This window comes from Myxocyprinus asiaticus, chromosome 40, assembly GCF_019703515.2.
Source record: "Myxocyprinus asiaticus isolate MX2 ecotype Aquarium Trade chromosome 40, UBuf_Myxa_2, whole genome shotgun sequence".
Taxonomy (NCBI): domain Eukaryota; kingdom Metazoa; phylum Chordata; class Actinopteri; order Cypriniformes; family Catostomidae; genus Myxocyprinus; species Myxocyprinus asiaticus.
The window spans coordinates 37,121,175-37,129,720 of NC_059383.1; positions in this window are offsets into that span (position 1 = coordinate 37,121,175).

Below are 8,546 nucleotides of genomic sequence, written 5' to 3' on the forward strand. Positions count from 1 at the left end.
GTATGCAAATGTGCATTCAGTCGGTTTGATTTAAACCAGAAAAAGTTTTATGCTCTTCAGTGGAATTCAGTTCTACTATTTTAATCAAGGATTTTTTAATTCAGTCAGTATACTTTTAAAAATATAATTGAAAGCTAAAAAAAAACTTTAAATAAATAAAAGTGCATTTTTAGAAATACTAGATTTGGAAAGTAGACATGTCCCGCAGTGTTGCAATACTCCATCCATAGCTATTTTAAACAGCATTTTTACTGACATGGAAGCTAAAGGTATTACGGTGCAGTGATGTACAAGTCAACAGGTGTCTTGCGTCATAGCTGATGCAATATTTTTTTATTTTAGCATCTCTGCTACGCCATTTTGACCAATCATCATGATGTAAAATACCAAACAAACTCAAAGTCCAAAATGTCAGTGGAATAACTGATGTCAAACATATCTGAGGTCTAAAATGACCTTAAAGGGTCTATAAATTCTAGAATGTGTCTTATTTTTGTGGAAGATCTAGAGCTTAATTGTGTTAATTATGATGTCACAATGAGTGTTTAAATGCACATCAATATACTGATATCGCAAGACCTTTTGACATTTAATCGTGTGAAGGATATGAATTCTACTTATCCACCATTACATTTTCACTAATGATAAAAGTAATTGTTGTATGTAATAACATTTGCACCAGTAAAAAAAAAATATTTTTGATGTAAAAAATGACATCACTCATGGAATTACCCATTCTTGATATCAAAAGTATAATTTTTAAGTGTAGTAAAAGCAGTCATTTTTTAATCTGTAACTGCATTTTCACTAGAATTTCTCAAAGAGCTGTCATTTAGTCTTGTTCACAATGCAACATTTGAACTACAGCTAACAAAATGCAATTTTTTTATATCTGTAATTGGTTCACAAGTGGCAATGTTCATTTGAGATATCCGTAATGTTAATGTAACTAGTAAGAAAGGCTTTTAAGATATCTTTTATTACTTTCAATTTACTGATATCCGAAATCCATTTCCAGAAATCTGGCATACCAAATCGAATATGTTCAAATACACTTTTCAAAATTTCTTTGAATGAGAAATCAAAAATGAGCATTTTCACAAGATGTAATTCATTTGTTGACATCAATAATAGGCATTTGCACTACTAACAATGTAACTTTTGATATAAAAATTACCATTTTTACCAGTAAGAAGTACATAATAATGGAGGGTGTAGATGTAGATATTATTGAAAGGAATACCAACACCATCTTTCTGAAGAGAATTGAAGAGAATTAATTAATTGATGTGGTAAATAAATAAAATAAAAAATAAAAAAAACAGATTGTAATTATTTTGATATGACACTAGTTAAAGAAATTATAGAGTACATAGCAAAACCACTGGCCCATTTCTGTAACCTGTCACTTCAAACTGGCATATTTCCATAAAAAATTAAAATAGCAAAAGTCATTCCCATCTACAAAAATGGAGATAGGCACTTTGTTTCAAATTATAGACCAGTTTCTCTTCTACCTCAGTTCTCAAAAATATTAGAAAAACGTTTTGTACAAAGGCTCGACCAATTTATAGAAAAGCAAAAACTTTTGACTGACCATCAATATGGTTTTATATCTAATCGGTCCACCGTAATGGCAGTAATGGAACTGACAGAAAAAATATCAACAGCTATAGAAAATGAGGAGTTTACTGTAGGGGTATTTATAGATTTAAAAAAGGCATTTGACACGACTGATCATCAAATATTAATGAAGAAACTGGAAAGATATGGTATCAAAAGTGTAGCTTATTCATGGATTAGTAACTACTTTGAAAATAGATATCAGTATGTGCAAATACACAATGATAAATCTGAATTGCTGAGGGTCACATGTGGTGTACCACAAGGATCAGTTTTGGGTCCAAAGTTGTTTATATTGTACATTAATGAAATATGTAATGTGTTGCTAAATTTTGTTTTGTTTGCTGATGATACAAATTTAATTTGTTCTGGTAGAGTATTGGAGCAACTTCTGGATACGGTGGAAGCAGAATTAAAAACTTTAAAACTATGGTTTGATATTAATAAATTGTCTTTAAATTGAAATAAAACAATTTATAATATCTGCAAATTGAAAAATCAATAATCATAAAAATTAAGATAGAAAATGTTGAACTAGAGAAAGTTTATGAAAATAAATTTTTAGGGGTTGTTATTGACCAAAAGCTATGCTGGAAACCACACATAAATTGTGTAAAGACTAAAATGTCAAAGTCCATTGCATATCGCACAAAATAAAAAACATTATACATTTAAATGCATTACATATATTGTACTGTTCCTTAATAGTTCCATACATTACCTGTTGTGTGGAGGTTTGGGGACACACATACAAAACAATCACAAATCCAATTTTTATATTACAGAAAAAAGCAATAAGAATTATAAATGGAGCTGATTATTATGAACCCACAAACAATTTATTTATAAATTCTTATGCTCTCAAATTTAGAGATTTGATTGAGTTTAAAACTGCACAAATAATGCATAAAGTCAAAAATAAGATGCTTCCAGACTGTGTCCAGAGGTTGTTTCTAATAAGAGGGAGTCATTATGAATTAAGAGGATTTACAAAATCTAAGATTAGCGCAAATGTAAAACAAAGATGTATATCAGCTAAAGGAGTTAATTTGTGGAATAGCTTTGATAAAGAAATGAAAATGTGTAAAACACTAAACAGATTTTTAAAAAAATATATAAATCCTTAAAAATAAGATGATTAACAAATATAAAACCAAGTTATGAATATGGTTAAATAAATATACATGTTTATAATGTGTATATCTATAAAGAGATCTGCATAAAATATATATGTACAAAGGATAGGTGTAATAAGCTTTTTCCGTCAGTTTGTATAAACTTATGATTATCAGTTTGATTAAATGTCTTTTGAGTTGTATAACGGGAAATAAATAAAATAATTAAAATAATAATAATAATAAAATAAATAACTGTTTCCACTATTAAGAATGTTGATTGTAGGAATGGACATTTGCACTAGTAACAATGTAGTTATTGATATAAAAAATATAATAATAATTAAGTAGTATGTTGCTGGTATGTGAAATTGGAATTTCAACTAGTAAGAAACTGATCTGTAATTGTTTTGAAGAGGAGTAAATGACAGATCATTGTGAAAATGACATCATTCATTCATCCATTATTGATATCAAGAATGGGTAATTCCGTGAGTAATGATGTCATTTTTTATATCAAGAATTAACGTTTTAGTTGTGGAAACCTAATTACTGATATAAAAAATAAGCATTTTCACTTGTAGTAATTTCAATGCAGATATCAAAAATTAGCTTGCTATACTCATAACTACCAGAAGTCAGATTATTCAAAACATCTGACAACGCAAAAAAACCGTGTTTACATGAGATTTGAAATCACTGGTTTATTCTCTGCTTTTGACTTCGAAACGTAAAGAAACAGGTGTACTTTGGATAAGCCAGTAAGAATGCTGTTAAATGTGTTTACATGCAACATGCAGCGGCGGTTCTAGACCTTTCTGACTGGGGGAGCCAGGGTGGGTCCGGGTGTGCTTGTAGTGGGGCAATTGTATTATACCTTATTTGTCCCCTGTACACATATAAAACATCATTTGCTGTTTTAATATTTACGGACATGCAATTTTTTAAAGACAACCAAAGATTCACCAAATTTGAGTAAAAAAAAAAAGTTTTTTTTGATATATATAAACAAACAGGCTCATGACAAATGTTTCAATTAGTCAATACACACTAACATTCTGGTTTTACCCAGAACATGCTGTTCTTTAGAATGACTAATGCAGTAAAGTTCTTGGGTAAAATGAATGATAGGCTACATCATACAGATTTAAGGTTAGAATTTAAGCGGTAGGCTATAATCAGCATGTACATGTCTTGTAAATGGTCACCATTTCCTTTAAGATACTTTTAAGAATTTTTAAGTGGTTTTAAAATTTTAAATGGTTTAAATGGTCAATTACTATGAGTTTAAAAAGGCTGCATGCATCGTAATTATAAGTGACCAATAAGATGCGTTCTTTTTAATCATTATTATGATTCAGTGTCTGCGCATTCCTTATTGTGTTATTAGAGAATGCAGTTGCTAATATTAAGCTCAGTACTCCGTTATTGAGCACGTGTGTGCCTCTACCTTGTGATTGGTGCTCATTAAGTATTTGATTGATAAATGGTGTTCATAAAGAGGACATTGTGTTTGTTATCTTCCCTGTAAACTATTTAGTGCTTCTCTTGCATTTCGTTTGCAAGAGAAGTAGCAGGATCATCTCTGTAGCTTTGTTCTCTCTCTCTCCCGGTTAGTTGCACGTTTGCTTTTTATATTTGCGCCTGTACCCAACAGTACCAATATTAATCTGTATATATTATTAGGTTGAAGTGCATTGATGTGGGGAGCTTAGTGTATAGTATGAGCCTTTCTCGCTGAAGGTAAGTCATTTATTTGGGCTTTATAATGGGCTTAATAAATTTGCCATTGCAGGTGCGGTGTGGCCCTGTGTAACACTAGCTGCTGTTTCTTCATACCCGTTCTTTCACATCTGTTCCAGCGTGCTGTTTCGTCATAGTCACTTCATTGTTTGTTTTGCCAAACTTGTTGCACTACATTTGTCTTCTGCATTGTACAGCGCAAAACATTAAACTAATAGCAGTTGAAAAAAATACTAAATTATAAATAACAAAAGTGTGTTCTGTGTGTTGTTCCAGAAATTAAAACCAGACAGATATTCATACAAAAAAATATTGTATAATGAATGTTTGCCAAATAAGGGTGATAATAAGTGCATTCAATAAGGTAGAAAATCAGACTGACATGGGGGCACTGGCCTGTTTTATTTTAAACCGTTTATGAATTTACCCCAATAAAAGAAAATCGTTAAGGCGTTGCACGCTGTCACATTAAGCATAATTGGTGTAAGATTACAATACATGCACAATCTCATCAATATAAATCTCTACTGTAAATCTCCACCTTTGACCAACCCCATCCAGTAGGTGGCGATATGCACGAAGAATGCAAATCACCAAAAAACAAGAGGAAGAATGTGAAAGTGGAGCTTGTGGATCTGTTTCTCAACCACACCTATCATATGGCTTCTGAAGACATGGATTAAACCACTGGAGTCATATGGATTACGTTTATGTTGCCTTTATGTGTCTTTTTGGAGATTCAAAGTTCTGGTCACCATTCACTTGCATTATATGGACCAACAAAGCTGAGATGTTCTAAAATCTTTGTCTTCAGCAGAAGAAAAAAAGTCATACACATCTTGGATGACATGAGATGAGAGAATGTTTCATTTTTGGGTGAACTTTTCCTTTAATGAATGTACTTTGGGAAGAACACAAATAAACTTCTGTATGAATACAATGACTAAGTGAAAGATTTCTTTATAACAAGAATAATAATGGATGTTAAATGAGAGGTGTTACTTGAAAATTAGTGAGACAGGGTGGGGGTCTTCGTTCAGAGTTATGGTGAGAAGTACGAAAAGGAGCAGAGATAATCACAGCTCAGATGTGTGTGTGCGCATGTGTGTGTTTGGGGGAAGGGGTTTCAGGAATGATAAGGACAGACATATGGAGTGTATAGTCTTTCAAAGCAACTAACCCCCTTTACGCCAACAGTCTGTCTGTCTGACTATGATTTGTTCACTTACTCTTTCTTTTAAATCTTCAAAACTATAACACAACAGGTTCACCATGTTTTTGTTGATCTACACTTACTACAAACAGAAATTGAATCTGAAATGGTCACAATCTATAGTATTTTATTTAGCTAATTCCTTAAATTAACCTGCATAGTAAAATTTATAGATTTACAGTACACAAAGTATAAAGGAATATTCATGGTTAAATGGAATAATGTTTTGAGTTAGTTAAGTTCAATCGACAGCATTTGTGGCATAATGTTGATTACCACAAAAAATAATGTTAACTTGTCCCTCCTTTTCTATATATATATATAAATCAAGGTTCCAGTGAGGCACTTACAGTGGAAGTCAATGGGGCCAATTTTTGGAAGGTTTAAAGGCAGGAATATGAAGTTTATAATTTTAATAAAAGCACTTACATTGATTCTTCTGTTAAAACTTCTGTATTATTTGAGCTGTAAAGTTGTATAAATTGACATTTTTACAGTCGTTCTACTGTTTTAGGGTTTACAGCATTACATCGCCATGGTAACGAAGTTGTAAAATTGGATTAGCCTAAATAAGTAAAGCTTTATATATATATATATATATATATATATATATATATATATATATATATATATATATATATATATATAACATGAAATATTTCTGAATGTACCTCAGTTTATATAAAGATACAAAAAGTTGCAATGACTGTTATGCACATACAATGGAAGTGTATGGGGCAACCATACAACTGTGGTTGCCCCATAGACTTCCATTGTAAGGGCATTACTGTCAACATATTTTTTTACCCTATAATAATACTGTTGTTTGGCTGTGCTTTTGTTTTTTGCTTCCTGAGGTATGAATCAAAACTTGATTTTAGATGTTCTGAAAAAAGTGTGGGTGCATGGTGATCTCCTGTGCAAAACTTGTGGTTGCTTTGGTGTTCTGGGTGGTTGCTAGGTGGTTGCTAATTAGCCCAAGTACAGTCCGAAGTATCCTTCGGTCAGACGCGAATGCTGAGCATCCACGTAAAGGACACATGACTCAAATTTCATCATCAGCAGAGTGTTCGAGCACTGAACAGCCTGACTTTTCTAGCCGTGCATCTTCTAAATGGGCAGCATGTGCATGTGCCTGGAATTATTTGCGCTAATTAGTGGGTCCACAAGGTGGCAACACTCACAATTGAGCCATTGCTTTCACGAAGAAGCACTAGAAGATGTGATTGCTGCTAAACAATGGGAGATGAAGGTGTAAAAAAACAACTAGATACGCACGTCAAGAACGCATCTGAGGAGGTCCAGAGATACCTGAGTTTGTATAGCTCGAGTCTGAAGGAATATTAAAGACATCTTTATGGGTATAAACTCCTGAAGAGAAATAGTCCAGAATCTTATCTAGTCCAGAAACCGCACAGTCAAATGAAGTATACTTTGAAAGGCTGAGCGTTCGATTGTTCGCTAAGCATTCGCGTCAAAACCGAAGTTTACTTCGGGCTTTAGTCACAAGAGCCCACCCCAAATTCTCTATGATATTATGGTCCCTAAACATGGCCTTGGGTTCCTCCTTTAATGTAAGTTTATGGAATTTCGTTGCCTGTTTTATCATGCTTTTATTGTTAACAGCTTGCCTCAGATGCTGTCAATACAGCTTCATTTGGATTTCTCCTGGATTATTCCTTTAACAAACAAAATAGACTTGCCATGGCCAGTTCCTAGATACATTTTTTCACACTGACATCATAGTATACAAATCCTGACGTTTGTTACACGTTATCGTTGCGTCCAGTGCGCTAGTTCAGAGACTATTTAGCAGAGATGTGCCACTTCTATTTAAATGAATAGGAGAAATTGGAACGCCCAACCAAGAAGCTCTAGCGGCCAACGGTCAACGGATGTAGAAAGGAAGTCCCGCCTTACAGGTAAAAGAGCCAATCACTTTTTAGATACAGACATCACCTGTCATTCAACTCATGGACGCCCATGCGCATTAGCTATACAAGCCGGGAAAACTGCTTTTTTTTAGCGTAATATGAAGTAAAGAATTAGAGGTCTGCAACCCTATGGGTTTCGGGCCGGGTTCGGGGCAGTTTTTCAAGTAGGACTTCATTTTCAGGTCAGGTTCAGGTTTGTAATGAATGAAAACATAAACAGGCTAACCGAACTTGTTTCGCGCTCTCACAGACACGTGCGAACGGACGATTTAGGGGTCATTCACACCGAACACGTTTTTGCGCGCGTCTGTTCCTATGTAAACACATGCTGGACGAATGTCTTTGACTGTTGCGCCACATCTCGCTGTTTCTTCAGGGTCTTGCGCAGGACCGGCACTTTTTAAACACCAAGTTAAAAAGAACTTCAGATTTTCAAAAACGCATGTTGAGACACGTGTTTCGTTCTTTGCACTGCGTCTAAATTGTTTTCAGTGCAGTTGTCACAAAGATTCAACAATCTGAACAAGTTCAGGCTGCATAGAGGGGACTGTTGCATTGTTTCATTTTATTCCAGATTGTTCTGCACCAAGTGAAGTTTCAGCAAATAAACAGTAAGTCAATGCTTTCTTTCCTTTCTGCTCTAGTGTACTGAGGGAGTGCCGTGACTTGTTAAAACTGTGTATGTTTACTGTTTCAGTACTGTTATGGATGTTGTCTATATGCTTATGTGACACTCCTGTTCTACCTGCTCCGTACGGACTCGAACCCGTGTCTCCGGCATGGGAGGTGGGTACGTTAACAAGGAGGCTAAAGGCTACAGCCTCTAGCGTCAGTCGCTAGTGCACCTCTTGAGGTGAGGAGAGTGAGGTTATGCACATTGCACAGCTATCTATCAGCTGGCTCCCATTACACTCACCC